Source organism: Callorhinchus milii, unplaced genomic scaffold, assembly GCF_018977255.1.
Source record: "Callorhinchus milii isolate IMCB2004 unplaced genomic scaffold, IMCB_Cmil_1.0 Scaffold5, whole genome shotgun sequence".
In the NCBI taxonomy this organism is placed as follows: Eukaryota; Metazoa; Chordata; class Chondrichthyes; order Chimaeriformes; family Callorhinchidae; genus Callorhinchus; species Callorhinchus milii.
Window position 1 is genome coordinate 45880405 of NW_024704746.1, and position 21117 is coordinate 45901521.

Here is a 21117-nt window from a genome sequence, read left to right on the forward strand (position 1 = left end):
AGTCTGGTAAAGGCACTTGCAGATTGATAGTTCCTTTATTTGAATACCATGCAATCAAAGGCCATCTATATGAGATGCTAAATTGGATTAAGAAAGTAAACCAAGAATCCCACTTTCAGATACAGCAACGCAGAAAGACACAATGTCACAGGTTCCTGTGAAGGGCAATTTAGGACAAATAACAGAAATATTTTGTTTTCTGCACATATCTGAAAGTTAGAGAAATGAACAGTTGTATTGGGTAACCAAGAAGCATGGTAGAGGCCAGGACTCTGGACTTATTTAAGAAAAAGCATTGAAGCTGTAATAGGAGTGTAGTTGGGTGGGTATTTTGGAAGGGTATGATCAGATGGGTTCAGAAGATGCACGATCAGAAGATGGCCTTCTTCATCCAAACCTCTCTTGTGAGGTGCAATAATGGAGGCAGAGAGTGGACGGTGATTAAGGGCTAAACCTCCCTTTTTCTGTGATCTTCTTCTACCCTCATCTTCTGTTCGTGCATTCCACTCCCCCACCATCATTAATACCTTAGTCTTTAACAACTACGTCCCACCCTTTGGAACTCCCTTCCTCTCCCCCACCATCTCAACCAGTGGATAATCTTTAATTCCTGCCTAAAAAAGCTACCTCTTTAATCGCACTTACGGTCAACTCCCCGACTCCTCCTCCCCTGCTCAGTGACCGACACCAGATTACAAAATATGTGTTATGGTTTGAAATTTAGCCAAATGGATCTCAACAGTGTTTTCCTGTACATTCTTTTGTCCATTGATATGGTCTCAGCAGGCACGAATAGAACCTCACATTGCCATGTAACTCCTACGAGGACCTTTATATTTCATTGACATAATGTGATGGTAAATAGTCAGGCTCCTCTACAACACGAACAGGCCCTTTTAAGAAAATTCTTGTTCCTGGTTCTTTAAAGGTACCTGTCCACCATCCAAACAACATTTGACAGCCATGGTATCAAGCAAACAAAGCACTACAGTTCCGATAACGCCCTGTGCTTCAGCCTCTCTTACTTGTTAGATTCGAACTATAATGCCCACTTTCCTACGCTTCATTCTCTTTGCTTCGTGAAGAATGCCAGCCTCAAAGGTTCATTTTTCAATCATATTTCTATTGCGTTGCCATCTGCTGGAAGCAGCTTTACACTACAGTGTTTTTTTTCAAAATATCAACGTCACGAACAAATCACTTCCCATTGAAAGTGTGAAACTGAACCCGATTTCCCATCTTGTGAAGCCCAATGGTCACACACCACTGTACTTCCGGGTCAAATGCATTGAAATGAGCATAGCATCAAAGCACAAGTTCATCACTAACAGTTTTGGCTAAAGTGAAATCAAATTCTTTTTTCCACATTTATTTATAAATGCCACCACTTTACTTTAAAAGACTATGTTACAGATATGTTTTATTTTATTCTTAAATTACAGTATTGGTATTATCAAAAAAGACAATTTTCTAATAATAAATGCACCATATAATGAAGACACACAAAAGATCTGACTGACAAACACCAGCATTCTGCACGGAAGGTACATGCAAGCCATTGGATTTCAGCACCAGCAAATGCCTGCATAATCCCACATTCAGGTCAGGATTATTGAACATGTGAAATGATGATTCAGTTGCCTAAAATGTTAGGCCTTGCCCACGTATCTGGCTTCATTGTTTTCCTTGCTGTTCCTTGTGGCTCAAATTGGCATTGGGCCTTTTTCTCTCCCAGAAAGTGAAAGTGTTGCCAGCAGCTGGAGAACTTTGTGAACGAGGGAGTGAATGAAGAGCAATTTGTGTGAGGGTTAGAGCAAGTAAAACAATTCAATGTGTACGACAACTGACCCACTCACTGCTAGAAAGTGCCTTGTCCTCCAACACATCCAATGTGAGATATTGGATATTTGAGAGAAGGGAAAGATGAAGGTGTTTTAAATGAAGCGCAAGTCCTAGATGACTTCTCTAAGTCTTCTTGCCTAACCCAATGATAATTAGACTTTAGCACTCCAACTGCTGGCCCAGCCAGGAAGATTTTAACCTAAATGTTCTGGTCTGTTTGGATGAGTGATGCACTGGGCAGTACCTTACTCCACGAAGCTTGTAGAGAAGCAACAGGATTTTTATTCTCCCTGACCCCTGCTGGAAAGTTTTGGGTTTCGGCGACCTGAGAAATGAGGCAGTGGTGGAGTTGGACAATGTTGAGGGGCGGGGAGAAGCAGAGCGGATCATGGTACGAATGTGGAGGAGAAAGGACAGTTGAGGGTCAAACAAGATGTCAGGATATCAGGTACTCGGAGGATTAGGATTGGCTACATAAAAATCTTAACACTCCTTTTCCAGGCTCGCACATGAAGAACATGGGGAGAGGTCAGAGAGGAGAAACGGAGAAACCTGGGGGGAGGGGAGGAAGGAAATAAAGGATAACTAACTAACCCAACTAATTCTTAACGTGCAGGCTCTACATCTTCACCGCTGAGGCTGACTCAATCAACCTATTATTATATTTATATAATTATGCCTAGCCTGAACACAGCCTGTGCGTAATCAGCAATACACTTGAATTAAAAAGAATTCAAGGAATAGGTCAATGAGACAAAATTGGCTCAATGGGGATTGTTACAATTCATATGCCATTCTGCAACAAAGGGGAGCTGATGTTGGATAGTCATTTTCAAGCAATGAATGAGTTGTAAGCACACAGACCTCAATGAAACTTGCCAGGAAACAGCTTCGAACGTGCCATGTATCTGCAATGTATCTGCTCGTACTCTTGTCAGGCTTTTAGATTTTTGTTTCCAATAAAGACATAATTGTGATCACATTGCAACAATATTTCAATGAAACAGTCATTGGGACACAGCTAAGATTCAGTGGGAAAATATCAACTCAATCAAGAATGACAAGAATAACATTTCAGATTACCTGCTTACCTTAAACATTATTTTGAGAAAACTAACTACAAATCCAAAACTTTGTTTTCTCTAAAATAGAGACACAGAATGAAAACAGAGTGGATGTAATTATCTCCAGTTTCTTTTAGCTTTCACACCAGGCGTCATTAACTGCTATTAAGAAAAATAAAAACTAAACAATAATTTAAAAATGTATCACAGTAATTGAATTAAATGCTAATACCACAGACTCCAGAGGTACCTGTCTTATTGAGACACTTGTGCTCAGTGCTTTAACTCCACTTCCATATAATGACAAACAGATTGGTTAAACCCATCAATCTACTCGGCCCAGAGACACGACAGCACAGGTCTGTGACATCGCAAACAATCCAACAAGGTCTAATTTGCACGATTTGTAAATAGGATTCCTAAGTATTAAATCCCACACAGATGCAAATGTGCCTCATGGCGACCCTCCGGAAATCCGCTTAGATGCTGATCTTCCTTTAGGACCCCCCCATAGCCGCAGACTGACATAATGAATGTCAGAAATGATGTCGGATTCCATGCTAAATTGCAGTGAGTGAGACAAGTTTGGGTATGTGTAGGATGCAATATTTGTGAAGGTTTACACAAATCCCTGCATGTGTACAAAGAAGGTTGCTTTTGAGCTATTACAATTCACCTGGAAGAACAATCAAAGGCAGCATCTGTCTTCTCCTCGTGGTTGGTAGCATGATCTCCTCACACACCCTGTCAACACAGATTGCTGTAATTAGTGCAAAGTATTGCATGCACTGTTCCTTTAACTGAACATACAGTAAACCCCTGGCTTATCAGACTCCAGATGTCCAAAACTTATAATTAGCTGGAAAAGGCCCCAAACCCCATTTTTTATTTTAATTTCTGCAGGTCCATGCACATGTAAACTTCTAAGTCCTAACTGTCCTAGCACACACCAATACCGTGCTGAGCCTCCACAGTGGCCCGGGATATCTACTTTGACTCAGATTATTTGAATCCCATTTATTCGCTATCTTCTTCTCGTGGGATCCAAAGAATTACACTGCCAGTACCGGCATTTTCCAGCATTTTTGAAAGATGCGAGTACTGGCATCATAGCTACACTTAGATAGAAGTTCTGCTCAGTGGCCCAGGTCTCCTGCCCCATTCATGTGGCTAGCCAGGGTTTAAGTATATATCCTTGAATCCAAATCAGGATTATATTGAGAAGAGCAAGGTTTTACAGGAATCTCATTGTGCAGAGATCAAACCCAATATTGGTTCAAATGGTTATGTTCATCAGTTGGGTTTTTTTCCGATTTTATTTTGATTCATAATTATGAAATGCAGTAAAATAGTAGTGCACTCTCATATTGATTAAAAAAGGGGCATTGTCAAGGCAAAAGAATCACCTTTAGGAATTATTTTCTGGAGGGCCTTTTGTGTGAGGTTCTAGAGGACAGCCAACAACTTGGAAATACAATACTAAATTACATTTGTATAGTGTTTTTCACATCAGGAGGAAACAGTTTTAACGCTTTTTCATTCTCCTAACATTCAGCCACTTTGCTGCAATGTCATACTATGAGATACTTGTAGGTTATGGTTTTAAGCCTCACACCAAGATTTGAATTCATAATCTTAGCTGACATTCCAGTGCACTATGATGGAGGTGTTCCTCAGTTTTTAGATGAGACGTTAAAATTAAAGTGTTGTCTGTTGGTTCAGATGGGTGAACACATTCAGAAACAGCTTGATGTCATGATGTGAGGACTGCCGAATTGATATTCTGGAAGTTTTAGATCAATGTCTTTAGCTGAGCCTCTCTATGATCACAGCAAAAACAGGATTCAACCTAAACCTGGTATCTCCGTGTGATCATGGCAGAGCAGTCAATTGGGGCATTTAAAAAAGAATCAGAAAACAACATACAGGTGTGGGAAAGGGCAGAGAATTGGGATTAAGGCAGATGTCTTTGCTCCCAGCAGTCCGAAATACTATCCTGTGTGAAGAGCGCTACATAAATGTAAATTGTTGGGCTTGGCGGAGCAAACACCAGCATAAAATTATGGGCTGAATGGTCTCCTTCCCTGTCTTACATTTCTGTGGTTCTTTTCTGGTTGTGGGACAATGTTGGTGCTGATTAGCTACTGCTTTTGCCAACATAACAGAAACGACACTTCAAAAAGCCACTTATTGTGTGAAGTGCTTTGAGGCAATTTTGACTTGACAAAGCGATATATGAAATGCAAGTACTCATTGTTTTTCTGTGTTGTCACAGAACTCCCAATGGTGCAGAAAGAAGTATGTGTTGTATGTTTTTCAGGGTCATTCTGAAAAGTTTGCCATATGTCTGTCTAACTTAACAGCCCAATGGGTTTCCCTTCTTTGTCAGACATTCAAATTCCCTTTCAGGGACATGCTGCCAGAGGAATAATGATAGCTTGAGCTTGCACTACACAAGATATTCCATACAAGAACACTCAAAGACTTCTCTGCACAAACCCCCCCCCCACATACTATATTTTTAGTTCATAGTTGGAGCTCCTCCAACTAATGATTCACCACACAGAAGGTAAGATCCTTAAAGGTAAGTGTACATTACATGTAAATCATTATATAAGATTCAGAATCATGTGGAAGCTGAGAAACGAGCCCAGATGTGAATGTGTAGAACCTAACCAAACACTTGAACACTACTGACGCAGTGGCCCTGTCAACATCCTGTACCTCCAAGGAACTATTTGAGATAAAGGACAACACCAGATCCTGGCTGCGGTTTTGGAGCGACAAGCTATGGTGATGAACAGGCCAAATGCCACCTCCTGCAGTGAAATTAGTCAGACTTGCTTTAGGATTACAGTCAGAATGAGGGGAGGATTGAATACATTTGTTGATGGTTGTACAATGGAGATTTCTTTGGGCATCTTTCTGTGGGTGGGACAAAAGTGGCTGTGCTAGAGATCTGCACTTTGGAGAAAAATAAAATTCTGCTGGAAATACTTCTCTTGGGCCACTGTGGAACATTTTACGTTAATATCCTACCAAACAGTCTTTCTCACACAAATATTTCAATAAAATTATTCCAGAGGTGAATACAGTGTTAACCGGTCAAGCAAACAAGGTAACATTTATGTCAAAGTACGGTGATTCAAAAGGTTGGAAAATTCCAGTGCCAACCAGCCAAAGACAGGTTAGTTCCTCTCCTGTTAAAGAGAACTGAGTGGAAGGGGCTTGACCTTTTTGCAGTTACTATGCTTCCATTTATCCTTCATGCTCCAAACCTTTCCTACTTCATTTACTGTATTCTCACTGCATCTAAGCATTTGCAGCTTTCTGAACCCCAAAGCCAAGTTTCTCACATGTTCCAAAGAACTATTAGACTCTTTTTCGGGATTCATTTAATCTGGATACAGCTCAAGTGACAGCTTTTTAGTAAGGGGGAAGTTAACTCAGCTACAGTCTAACAAAACAAAATCCGAGGTGCCAAGCCAACAGGAGCAGTGGGAATGAAACAGCAGGAATTGGAGGCCGGCACTCCCCATCTGCTGCTCACAGAACAACACTGACAGGTTTGTGAGATCTCTGCAACCTTCCAGAGCAAATGGAAGCCTTGTGACCCTGGATCATGAAATAGAGACAAGGGGAAAAAAAGCATAGGAGAAATAAAAATTCTTGACAAAGTTGCTGCACCAAAATAGACAACCCACTCATGATTCATTTTTAGGTCTTCTAGAGAGAATAGGAATACAGAAATACTGCATTCTGCGCTTCCACACAATCTAATTCTGTGAAGGAAAACTGTGGTGCAGTAATATAACGAAATATTGATAGCTCTTCCATCAGGATCTGGTTTGTTAATTATATCAGTTACTAAACAATGGTGCAATTCCTTGTGTGAGTGACAGGTATCTTTTGCATTTATTAAGCGACATTGTTGTACTTAGTGACTGTAATGGTGAGAAAATATTCAGTGAGGTCCTTGCTCATGATTAATAGACAGTCTGTTGTGGTGAGGCTCAGGAGTTCAGAAGAGTATCATAATCAAGAGATTTCTTTTGCTGGAAGATTTGAGGCTGCATTACTGTGGCTTTGAAGTGACAAGGACACAATGAAGGCATCAGATTCATGTGGCACACACCTATTTTCTTCATTCATTAATCACAAGATTTGTACAATATTAAACATTATTTGCCAACGTTACGTATACAGAAACTGCACATTTTGAAAGTAAAACGAAGATTGTGTATATATGAAGAGTAAAGAAAGAAGTACCTTTGTACGCAGTCAAATTAAAATTTAGAACACAGAATAAATACAGTATTTTAAATTTTCAGCCTCTCATCTTTCTCTCTTGCACCTGACAGGTAGCACAATCACAGGGAGCAACTGTGTAAATGGAGTCATGCAGCATGTGAAGAATAAATAAGATTATGGATGGGGTGACAATAAATGCTTAATAAAATGCCCGAGTGGAGAGGAAGCTTTCCACATTCATTGGGTTGTGAAGATGTATTTGAGTAAGCCCTGCTCTATTAATAGAGTAAGCCCTGTATTAATAATCCTTGCATTTTATATATCACCTATAACATCGTGCTGTCAAGTATATTTGTTGGAATAATTATACTAATTGAATTGTGTTGCTTTACCTTTGCGTTGCTTCATGAATTATGCACCAAACAAAAATACTCTTGTTTATGTGGCAAATACCTGCAATAAACTTTATTAACCCTTAGATTCCCAGCAGGTCTACAAAAAATCAGAGTTAAACAAAAATGCGGATAAGTGAAATCCAGAAATTGTTGTCCAGTTAGATATTAGGAAGGTGATCAATAAGACAAGAGGCTGCGACCAAAATAAACGTTCATGTTGCAAAGATAGTAAAGTGGATGGAGGAATGTTTGAAAGGCAGGGTAGGTTTGTAGAAATTGAAGTTCAAAATAGTTAGAATGTAAAATGGTGCACTTTTGGAGAATTAAATAGGCAGCAGAATTATACCCTGGATGGTTGAATTCTTCATTGGAATGGAGGATCAGAGAGACTTGTGGGTACAAATACACAGGTTGCGAAAAATGAGATTGCAGGTAGAGAAGGCCATCAAACGGGCAAATAAGATTATGGGTTTCATACACAAAAGTAAGGAAATGATGATAAACTGTATAAGCTACTGGTGAAGTCATCGCTGGAATATTATGTGCAGTTTTGGACACCACAATGCTCATTTGAACTATGGAGAAGATGCAGTAAGGTTTAGAAGGATAATATTGGAGATGAAAGGATATAGCCTGAGGAGAGACAAAAGGCCCTTCCTGTTGGAGCAGGGAAAAAAGGGTTTGCAAAACTTAATCATAAAAATAACTTTCTGCTGGTACAGGATTTGAGGACAAATGGGCATGAATTCAAGATTTTGTCTTGGGGAATAAAAGGAGAGATTCAGGTGAACTTCTTCTCCCAGAGGCTGTCATGGTATGGAATGATTTTCCAGGCATGACTGTTAAAACATCAGTTGGAACACTGAAACAAATTTGGATAATTCTCATGCAGAAAAAGGATTTTACATGGATGGATCAAGAATGGGGAATTAGGATTAGGATGGGTAGGTTTGTGGAAGAGCAAACACAGATATGAAAAAATGGGCCTAATGGCCTCCCACTGTTCCATACATTTCTATGGTTCTTTAGTCTGCCCAGTTCAATAAGTTTTCGGTTTACACACTGGAATGCTGAAAACAGTACTTCTGACAAAAATCAAGGTACTACAATAGTAGGATTCAAATTATAACTACAATATTAACTATACCTGACTAAAAACAAAAATAAAATATTTTAAAAACTTCAACCATGCTTGTTCCATTCTTATTACAACTTTATTTGTTTTTACAATTTTCTACTTTAATCTTTTATTCTAAGTTTAAAACCTAATTCCTCACATTTATTCTGTTCTTTGTCCGCCGACATCCATTTTTGCAAGCGAGAGAAGCTATCTATATAAAAAAATATGAAAACTGAAACCCAGAATCTTGTTTGCCCTTTTGATGGCCTTGTCTACCTGTAATTCCATTTTTACAACCTATGTATTTGTACTTCCAATGTGTTTCCACTGTCCTGACTGAATACTGAAAGAGTGAAGATTGACAGAGCCACAAAAATAGACACAATCAGGTCAATCTTTGAAAAGCCAACTTTGTTGACCTATGAACAAGCCACCCCACAGGGACAGACAATGTGTCCATTGCACTTTATTACTATCACTGACACATAATGACTACGATACCCAAAGCTTGATCCCAAACTGACTCAACTGAAATGATTCTGAGATGAGTAACCAAAATCTTTCAAGTCAATTCTACTGTTATTAATAGTGTTGTTGTTATGTATTGGGATTTCTCTCAAAGACTAATGACTATTCATTGAAAGTAATTATTTAAGCACCATATAGACAATTGGTGAGACCAAGATATTTATCTCCACCTCCAAGAGCAACTGATTATTCAAGAGCACTTACATAGAAATGACAGGGGTGAACTTCCATTAGGAAAAAGATTGACAAAGGACTTGAGCATGGTTTTGAAAAAATAATACTTGTATTTTATTCACAACAACTTGTGTTGAAATGACTCTGAATACTTCACGCAATTAGTTATTTTCTCGTGTGGTGACTTCTATTAGATATATAGGCAAAAGTATCAGCTAACCCACACCTCAAAGGACAACGAGATGAATGGTTCGTTTAATCTGTTTTTTCGGTGAATCTGAAAATGCTAAGAGGCATGAATAATGCAGAGGCAAGCATATTATTTTGCTTGTACTGTGAGCACAGAACTAAAAGACACAAGTACAAAATCAACACGCCTCAAGCAAAATCAGAGACAAGAATGTTTTCTTGGCACCAGAATAGTAGAAATGTGAAATTGACTTGAAGACAAAGCTGTCAATTAACATCTTTAATAAATGGAATGTTTACTGGGACTGGAACAGATAGTAATCAGGTTAAGAACAAATAGAGTGATGATCAATTACTTTGTGGGTCCTAAGGTGCCAGCTTCTGAAATGTCACCCCATAAAATGTAAACTAGAGAAGACAGCATAATATAGGTTATAAGGATAGATAAGCCATTTTGGAATTTTGTGTAATCATCACTTGGAGTCAGGAACTTTGCAGAACTTATCTTCCAGAAATGCAATGGGTGCTGGGGAGTCCACAAAAGAGCAGGCTGTTGTACATAGCATGTGGAAGGAATGTATTTGGTAACTTTCTCACTTCACCTCTTCTTCGTTTTTAAAACATTTAAGGGGGATCTTACTTTTTGTTTCTTGAATTTCTGATTAAACTCCCTCCATTCTGCTCAAAACTATAACCTATTCATTTGGGCAAAGCAACGAATATCATCTATCATCTCCAAACCAAAATGATTTGTGCTCCTTTCCGCAGTAGTATGCTGTGACACACCATGATGCACCTTTGCAGGAGCGTGCTGTATGGTTGCAACACAACAACCCAGACCACAATACAACCTGCGCAGTGCACCACTGAAAGCCTGCTGCTTCACTGCATTTCACATTCAGAATCGGTTTGCTGCATGTACAGTGGAGGGGGTTTTTGGAAAGGGAGGCAGTACTTCACTGGATATCAGTATCTCGGGCTATGGGTTTTGATTCCTGATCCCTAGGCAGTAAGCTCATGTGCTTGTGGACACTGAGTAAAGACAATTTCACCCTTGGTTCGGACAATTATGATTTGTGCCACTGACCAGTTCACAGCATTACCACTCTGTGTATACAAAGAGGCAGTAACTCTGACATTGGGACTAATTAGCAATGTGCAAGCCAAATTTGTTGTGTTAATTGTGCCTTAAAGTTGGCGAATATCAGAAGCCATTTGAATTGGGAGATTGCCAGCTTTCACAATTAGCCATTTTGCACATCAAACGGCTTCCAATATTTGCAAACCAGAAGCTGCAAATAATGCAACAAATCCTCTTTGAAATATTGCTAATTAGGCCCCGTAATTTGAGAAGAAAAAAAATGGCAGAACAAATAGTGTGGTGGGTTAGAACATTGTCCTTTCACTTCTCTGGGACAGGGCTCTGAATGATTCCCATGCCTTCAACTAAGAGAAATAACAATGTGAAAACACTTGGGCCAGCCCAAAGGATCTATAATCTATTCTCCAATCTGTAAATCATTATCAACCTCATCAGCAAGTTTATATTGCGATATGGTCTGCATCCCATTCTTGGGAAAGAGCTGTCACAGCACCCTGCCTGGAAAGTTCATGTATCTCTCACCTCATTCCACGTGACAATCGCATAACAACCTGGCAAACATTTTGACAGAAACAGCCATTATCATTCATGTTGATTCTTTTGCAAATGCCAGGCATGAACATTTGCAGAACCCACTTCAATGAACAGAAAGTGCAGCCTGTTTAGTATGAACCATTTGGAAAATCAGACATTTTCAAAGTTGTAGTCGTGAATGAGGGCAACAACAAAATTACATTTGTATAGCGCCTTTCACATCAGGAGGATGTCCCAAGGCGCTGGACAATCAGTGTTTCGGTCCCGAGCTGGGGGGTTGTGATCGGGGAGGGAGGAATGCGTGGGGTAGGGAGAAAGGAGGGTGACTGAAGGCACGGTCAAAGAGGAGGATCTTGAAGGAAGGCAGGCCATTAAACCTATTTTTTAGGCTCTATTTAAACGCTTATGACAAAAATTGTAATTTTAAAAATGTCAGACAAAATAAAATGAGCATGCATAATTTTTTTCTATAGTTTCTCAGAAGACTTTGAAGGGTTTTGATTTAGAGAGACAACATAGCCTTTGAGGTCCAGTGCAAAGCATGACTGCAAGCAAGAAGCCAGAGGCAGAAAGAGCAACAGTCTTGTTTCTTTCCAGTGAGAGGATTTATAAAGAAACTGTTTTAGCAGGGACCCTTTGTGAGACAGCGGATTGTTTGATTTGCATTGAGACAGGTACTTGCGACAATGTCCAAGTGGGAAGTTGGGGAGCACTCGAGCAAAAGCATCCTCAATATCATTAAAAATTCCACAATGGAAACCGAGACCATTTTCAAGGGTTTAACTTTGAAGTCACAGGGAACAAAGGAATCAACCTAAATGGTAACATTTTCATGGGTATGTTTACAGACAGTTTAAATATAAAGAAGCAGGAAGTTAATATAAGACCTTCAATGAGAGGGTTAAAACTGACGGAATTCAATCTAGAGGAAAGAAACCAATTGAATTAAATAATGAAAGGAAGTGGGGAAAATTGAAAAACAAACAAAAGGAAATCAAACAAATCAACTTAGGACATAGTAAAAAGATAATTAGTAAGGAAACATAGAAAAACACATTACAGTGACCTTGAGGTAAAATAAGGGTGTTCACACTTTCACAGTGATTTTTTTAAATTTTGAATGTGTTAAATGTATTATTTCCTGTCACTCTTCAGCTTCTTCACAGATGTTGTTCCCATCCCAATGTCCACACACAAGAACTTTCCACCAGGAACCAATGGATAGCCACCAGAAGCAAGAATTTTATTTATTCATTCCCTGCAGCAGGATATTGAAAGCAAGTCTAGTGCACCTAAAATGTGATCAGATAATCCAGCACAAAACAGGAATCGAGCTTGATACCTGTTCTGCGTAACTTTGTGCTGTGCAGAACGTTTATGTACAGAATAATGAATCATTGTTGTTGTTGTATCTGGGAGTGAGCTATCAGCTGGAATCTAATCGAGGGATGCAAGTGATTTATTTATAAGTGGTCATAAGGGGAGTGATCTAATGAAGGAAGTTGTGTGAGGTTGTAAACTTTAAAAGTGAGGTCTAAGTGGTTTACAATCCTTATCTGAAACTCTAAATGAGATTGTACACCATAGCTACTGCCAGGTGTTCACTGTTCATAATACATGATGTAAAACTGGTGGCAGGAGCGGCATTCATTTTCTGCTGTTTTTGGGAATAGTGGGTCTGTTTGGTTATAAATGGTTAATTGTTTAATAAGTGAAAAGGTCCACTCTGAAGGATTAAAGATTGTGACATTCATTGTAAGATCATCGGATAGTGACCTGCAGTTAATTTTAGGTTAATAGCAGAATGTGGATGCACAAGTTATAACATGGTAGAGTAGAGCTCTTTAGAACATAGATTCCACACAAACCACTGAAGCCAAACATGAGAGGAGGCAGGAGAGGAAGCTAAACGGAAGCAGAAGGAGGGGGAAGGGAAAGGGTGAGTGGGAACCTACTTCTGTATAATATGAACAAACGATAGCTACTCAATCTTGTTGCGCAAGGCTGCTTTCATAAGCTTTGAAACAGCCACACCCATAAACACACATGAAAAGCATACATCATGAGAGGCAGACATCCGCTGAGGATTGGGCGGTTTAGAGAGGAATGCTTGGCTCGAGATCCTGCTCTCAATGTCCTTAAAAGACCTCAGGATTTCTATTTTCCCCCTGTTATCAATTCCACTCTTTCCCGTTATTCAAAGGATTAAAATTATTCTCATTAATGGAACTCAGCTGCAGACTTTTCACAATAAACCAGACTTATTACTTTTTTAAAAAATTTGCTCTCCTGATGGCTCATTTGATAATGACAGATCCCTGTATGTAACTGAACCAAATAAATGGTATCAACTTGGGCAGCATTTGGAGCCCTACAGTTGGCTTCAATGCTCCAGGCTGCGGAGGAGAGAGATTTGCCAGAGTTTTGCTTCTGATCACTGCCCACTGTTTTTTGTTGGAAAGTATATGTGTGAGTTTAATAAGTAAATGTTAGCAGCAAGCTGCACAGTTTAAACAAGTTTAACTCCAGCAATAACCCAATGCCCTCTCTGGGACTGCCAAGGCTTTGGTTTTGCCAACCTGCACCTTGTATTTTCTGGGATTAGGTGAGCAGGGTGCGTTCTCCAGAGAGTGCAAATTCTATTCCAGATACAGGGAATTTACAATACATGCGTATAACTCTCAGTCCAGCTTGGATACTCTTCAGATTGCAAGCGGTTTCCATGTATATTTGTCAGACACTGGGCTGGCCAAAAATAAATACGTAGAGGAACGTACTTGGCTATGATGCCACTATCACCATAGTCAGATGCCCTGTTGACATTAATTTTTCTTGGGTAACATGGGATGAATGGAGGCTTGCTAAATGAAGATTGAAGTACTGGGGGACAGCCAAGGTCTCTGGATCTGCATTCCAGCTTATATCAACACCTTCAGTTAAGGAGGGGAAAACCAGAAACGTGTAGTGGGAACTTTCTATCCTCCACAAAATATAATAGTTGGATGTATTTAAAGAATTAGTTTGCACCCAGTCCTAGATCCCCATTTTGCTGAGTAAAACATTTCTAAGATACACGGATTGTCTGAAATTCGTGCAGAGGTACTAGATCTGCATTGCCAGCCTAAAGAAGCTGCTTCCACCCTCTCAGCGCAAACTCACTGAGGTGCACTGTTCATTACTGTTTACTTGGGCTGTCTGTCATAACTGTGGAAATGCTTTCCACATTTCCATCTTTGTAATACAAAATGTTTTAATTTGCCCCAAGAAAATAAATGTGAAAAACAAGTAAAAATACTTACTTTAGAAAGAAAAGTTGTCTATGAAATGAAGAGAATACTGAATTGATCAATGGTTCTGAAGAAAGGTCACCAACCTGAAACATTAACTCACTTTCTTCTCTCCACAGATGCTGCCTGATCTGCTGAGTGTTCCCAGCGACTTCTGTTTTTATTTCTGAATTGATCATGCAGGTTCAATATGAATATTCACAAAATAGAGACAACTTTACCAATATCAGTTGCATTATCGTTCTACTCATGAAAATATTCTTCACATTCTCTCCTACATTATCCTCTCTATCCATTGTGATTGTCCCAAATGCTTTGCTTTATTTGTGCTAAACCATCCTCTTAACCCCCCAATAATGAAAATACATTTGCAAAAAATATACTTTCCCTATCGGCAGATAGGAGTCATTCTGGTAAGGCCCAATTTGGATCAAAATAACAAATCCTGATTTTGTTTTTAAAAAAGAATCAACATGAAAAGAAAAGAACAAAATGAAAGGACTTTCCAAGGACACACTCCAAATTCCAAGCCAGCCACAGAAGGAAGAAGAAAGAAAAAACAAATCAGAAATTCAAAAAGCAGCACTATCATCATGCAACCTGAGATACATCATGCTGTGACGACACATTTGTTGAAGTACATCATCACATCCCAAACTAGCTATTGTTCTGTAGACTCAGCAACAGCAGCATTACTCCTTCAGTGGCACCAACCAGAGGAAAAAANCAATGTCAATTTGGTTCCAGTGGGTAGCAAACATACCTTTGAGGCTAAGGTTGTGGGTTTGAGCCACTCACCTGGACTTGAACTCTGAAAAAAGACTGACAGGGAAATTCTGAAGGAGTATGATATTATTGGACAGGTTTGCCCTCAGGTGAGATATTAAACTGAGGTCCTGACTCTGGTAGCTCAGGTGGACTTGGGGGGTCTGAGCCAGCATACCCAACTTATTCAAATTCACTAAACAGAATTATTGTTTTTCTCAATACTGGTTGTGGGATATTGCTGAACAGATGACTTGAACATCACTACCCTCATAGAAATCTTCCAACATGGAAATGAGGTGTCTAGAAAACATGAAAAACGCTATATCAAATGCAAGGATTATTATTATTATTATTAACTTGATAAGCTACTGCATTAAACAAAAGTACAATTATAACTGGACTTTTTTTTAACATCTCACACCAAATGTTGGTGGAATCCTTAATTAGTACTATTAAGATTGATCAGCAAGTTTTATACTGAAATATAAGAGCAGCTCTTGCCACGTTTTCTCTCTTGCTCGATCATTAACCCGAGGGCTGGCAAGCCTGAAACAGAGTAGTGCTTCTACTGTTGCTGCGGACTCTGTTGCTTTCAAACAGCAGCTATAATTAAACTGGGTGAATTTTATTTTAAAGAAGAAACAAGGAATGCAAAAAATCTTTTTTTTTAAAAAGGTAAAATTGGCACTTGTCATGATGGTTTCTACATCAGGTCCTGCTAGATATCCAGCAGAGCCCTAAAAAAAATACATAAATCTTACCATGAACTCCCCACACACTGTCAAACATTGTACCACAAGAGCATATAATGGTGAATACAAAGTTGAATAAAATTTGAGAGCACCTCATGTGTCCTGCATTAGATAGCATAGTATCATAGAATTTTACAGCACAGAAGGAGGCAATTCGGCCCACCAAACCCATACCAACTAGTCCCGCTCATGCCCCATAGCCCTGCAAATCTGTTTCCACCACCCTTTCAGACAATGCATTTCAGTGGACTGGAATGAACTTCATGCAATGAAGTAGTTATGGCTGAGTAGATCAGAGGATGACCACCAATCAAACCAACATACACCAATCAGACTTCTGGTTTGAAACCCCCCTCAAATTCCAAGCTGTGGCTTTTGCTTTACCAAAAGCCTGCTCACTTTGCTAGTGTTATTCGATCTCCTATTTGCATTTTCCAATTCTGCCCAAGTTCTCCCAGAGAATAAACATAATTTTCCTGGAATTGCTTTCCCTGACCTGTGTGGTAAAGGAGCAAGGTCCTGTGCTGTTGTTAAAGAGGCAACAGGAGCAAAGTACTCGATTTTTATCATGATCTGAGTTTTCACTGCTGAAAGCTCAGGATTGCCAAATAAAAATCAGCACTTTCTTTGAAAGGAAAAATGCTTGAAACATTTCAAGCGGTTTTCTTAGCGTAAGGAAATAAAGCTGCTTTTCACTAATTCCTGCACGCTTCTGTTATTGAATATTTTAAGAAGTTAAAGAAAAACTTGCAATAATAATTGAAGCACTTTGAGATGTCTAGAAGACATGTTAAGGCACTATATCAAATGCAAGGATTATTATTATTATTAAGTCTAAAGAGAGATTTAAGGAATAAAAAAAAATTCATCCGCCCTGCTCTCCCTGATACATCAGAATAAAGGTACAAAACAGAAAAATACCCAGGAGCACATTGCAGCCAATAATCTAATCAAAGTGTTTGGATGGTGCATATTTAGAATAATGGATACTTTGGAGTAAATTACAGGCTGGAATCAAATCAAAGAGTTTGGATAGTGTATATATATAACATGATACATACCCTGGAGAGAGTTACAGCCTAGAATCTAATTGAGCAGTTCAGAAGATATCAAACGGAGACTAGTTTAAGCAGTTTATAACTAACTAGCAGCTGTAACCAGCAATTTGATTACCCTCTTACACATACACTGGTTAAAATAACCTCCCACATCAGTTCTGGAACAATATTAAGATTTTGTAGCTCACAATGTCACTTCAGTACTAGTTTGTTGCCTCGTCTGTACTGAATTTACTGACTTCCTAATAATACAACTTGTATTGGAAAACCATAGTTATGAATAAGTCGCTGAAGATTTTTTTTAAAAAGCAGCTGCTGGAGTGCAAGCATTCCAGCCCTTTCCATGATGTGGCTGGCATATTCGCTTGGAAGATTTAGAAGTAGAAAAATCTAATTTAAACAATAAAACACTGATTTTTTTTCAAAAAGCACCCCAGACTGAGATCTAGTAATGCAATATTCCTGTTGATCTGGTAGTCTGTCCTTAAACCCAGCAACAAGCAATCATGGATAGAGCAAAACGTTCTGGATAATCACCATCAGCTTGAATCTGCTTGGCACGTGAACCGCCTGGCACCATGTAGCACAAAGGAACTCAAATCCTGTTCTTTTTTCCCCCCACTTGATAAAAGCAAACATTTGCAATTGTCTGAAATCATATATGTGTGGCAATTTGATATTTTTAAATCTCAATTGGTGCAATACTTCTGCTCATAAAACTATAGCTTATTATATTAACAGTCACTTCAGCCTCTTGTTCATCCAGCTATCCAGTGTTCCTGACTTTTCGTAAAAAACGTGATGTGGAACATAGAGTTCAGAATCCCTGGAGCCGGGCGGTGTGGGAGGGGGGCGGGGTGATGATGAATGCATACCTTAGACTGCTTCCACCAACACAATTTGTTAATTAGTAATGGATTTGTCACCATCTGAATTACAATTTTCAAGAAAAAAGTGAATATTACTACCTGTACAGGATGCTGAATTTCATGCAGTTGTCCTGCCAATGGGGTCATCTGTTTTTTAAGTGAGGAATTCTTCACCTGCAGAGGAAACACAATGCACGTGACTGATCTGTCAGCAATCAAATCACACATACCAAAGTCTGCAATTTTATTAAGACTAATCAAAGAAAGGCAAATCAATTTCTAACTCTTCCGAATTAAGTGAGCAGGATATATCCCTCTGGGCAGATTGAACACATTCCATTCCAAGCATGGAAATTCCCATGTAAAGGTGCAAAGCACGGAACTCTCAATTTCAAATGGATGCTCTTAAAGCAGTTCGACAGGTTCCCACATGTCAGTCACCCGGCTCACAAAATAAAAATTGATAAAGGCAATTGACCCTCCAGGTACAAATGTATTGCTGAATTCTCCATGATTGTGTTTAAACCCAGTTCCTAACAATTACCACAACAGGGCACCAAACCCTATTGGGTAGGCACAAGCAAGGGCACATACTGCTACAATGACTTCCTCATCAGCTTGCTGCTGTCAGGTAGTGGCCTAGGAATCAAGCTGATGAATCCTCAACACTGCAATCACTGGTCTCAATGAAAATCGCAAAGATAAGTGGATGAAATATCTGTACTAAGCCTAATCTGTCTGAACCAACCAAAACACAGATTAATTGGACATTCATCTCATTTGATCTTCATGGGACGTTGCTGGCACAAATTAGCTGCACTGCTTGCTCATGTTGTATCAGGCACAATACATCAAAGTACCTCATTCTTTGCAGCACTTTTACATATTTTCAAATAATAATCTAACATATAAATGAAAGTATTTATTTATAAAATGCATTATGAAAATTCAACGGCATACAACTTGCCTGATGACTTGAATGGTTAAATTAGGTCTTAGTATGAAATTCAGCCATTTCCCAAATTCCTTTACTGGTTTATTGCTGTGATAAGGAACCTCAAACTTCACTTTCAAGGCCATCCATGGCCTTTCCCCCTCCTACCTCTCTGACCTGCTGACTCCCTTCCAACCTGCCCGCTCCCTCCATTCAGCGAGCTCCGGCCTGCTCCATATCTCCCACTCGACCCCCCCTACCATCGGTGGCCGGGCTTTCAGCTTCTCTGCCCCCACACTCTGGAACTCCATCCCACGGTCCCTTCACCTCGCTTCCTCCCTTGCCTCCTTCAAGGCCGGTCTCAAGACCTTTCTCTTCGATCATGCCTTTGGTCGCCCTCCCACCCCTCTGCCTTCGCTTACCCCTACACCACCCCTCCCCATTGCTTGGGCCCCGACACCTGACTGTTCAGCACTTTGGGACGTCCTCCCGACCTGAAAGACGCTCTATAAATGTAATTTTGTTTTTGTTGCCAGTGGAAAATGCACTGGATTGCATTGGGAGATAACAGAATCAGAACAGACTGTGATAGCCTCCGCTAGGATTGAAATTTCATCTTGTCCTAACGTATAAGCTCATTTTGTCCAAAATTTAAGATCATGCAAAATTCTGGAAAATACTTAAATTTCAAATTAAGAAAGTGTTTAACAATTTCTCACAATTCTGAGCAGCCTTAAATTTTAAAACAAAGTGGTCTGAGTGGCAAAGACTAAGTGAAATTTCATGCCTTCAGTGGAATAGTCTGCTGAATGCACTGTGTGGGCTCAGATATGAATAATGGTCACTTGGCTGTTGGAGGGCTGCCATTGCCTGTGAAATCATATCCCAGCAAGAAATAGTACCTTCAGCAGAGGAGATAAAAAAAGAAAATATCCTGTGCGTATCAGAGATGATTTCACTTTCCTCTGGATGAACTGATGAATGACAGACATGATGGCAATCCAATAGAGGCAGTCGCTCACGATATTCTACATGGGAATTGGGGCAAGGGCAGGAGAACCTAGTGCAGCAGCACAGCTGTTCTCTAAAGCTGTGGAGTCCTGTAGCTCAGTGGTTAGAGCACTCGCTTTGCAAGCGAGAGACCTGAGTTCAATTCCAGGGCGAAACCTTGGGCAAGTTTCCTTACTCCACACGCCTAATAATAATCCCTCCAAAACCAAAAACAATAATAAAATTGGCATTTTCAATCTACGACTGTTTGTGGGACATTGCTGTGCGCAATTGGCTGCCGCGTTCGCCCACAAATTTACAGTCAATTCACTTTACAGTGTGTTCTGTGAAGCGCTTTGGGACGTCCTTCCGACGTGAAAAGCGCTATATCAAATGCAAGGATTATTATTATTGTTATTATTAAAGGAAATTGATTTATCTTTCAAATATAATCACAAGTTTAAATGCATAAGTGTAATAATGAGGGCAGGAATGTACTGAAGCTGTTCTTGGTAATATCTGTCAGTCACGTATGTCACCCCGAGATTTGTATGGCATTAAAAAAATAATAATCCTTGCATTTGGTAGAGCACCTTTCATGTCAGGATGACTTCTCCAAATCCTTCACAGTATATCCTGTAAAGTGCAGTGACTGTGTATTTTGAAGGCAAATGTGGCAGCCGATTTGCCACAACAATGTCCCACAAACACCATTGAAGTGAAAAGCGAATGAACAATTTTATTTGGGGTATTGCTGGCCTGGACACCAGGAGAAACTCCCAGCTCTTTTCGAATAGTACCACGGGATCTTTATTGTTCACCTGAACAGGTAGACAGGACTTTGCTTTAACAATGCAATGCAAACCAGGAACTGCATTGAAATGTCAACCCAGTCTACAAGAGTTCAAAGTCTCAACGTGGGATATGAATTCACAACCTTCCGACTACAGAGGCGAGAGTGCTACCAATTGAAGTAGGGTGACCATTAGTGTATGAGACTGAACCTTAAATGATTAAATCAATCTATGATTTTCAAGAAGAGCATTTAGCCTTTAAACCGATCCTACGTATCCACTGAGGAGTTTATTGGGATAAGTTCAATCTGATTGGGTCTTTTTTTTGTTATCACCAACAGATGTATTGTCAAACAGTGTGCAGTTGATGTGTGATGATGATCCAGACTGTGACAATCTAAGATTTCCTGAGTGACAATGCTCGTAATGACCAGAGAAGTAGTGAGGAAGCATCACACATTTTAAT

General features: G+C 39.6%; 1 long non-coding RNA gene across 2 annotated transcripts in view; it reads right to left on the reverse strand.

The window, feature by feature from the left end:
* The window catches only part of LOC103179407, a 137022-nt gene that overhangs the window by 70197 nt on the left and 45708 nt on the right, over positions 1–21117 (reverse strand). For both annotated transcript variants that reach the window (XR_006085134.1, XR_006085133.1), the window contains exons 3-4: positions 18033–18107; positions 3583–3650 (exon numbers count right to left, since the gene is read on the reverse strand). This is a non-coding gene — a long non-coding RNA (uncharacterized LOC103179407). The remainder of the gene's footprint in view (positions 1–3582; positions 3651–18032; positions 18108–21117) is intronic.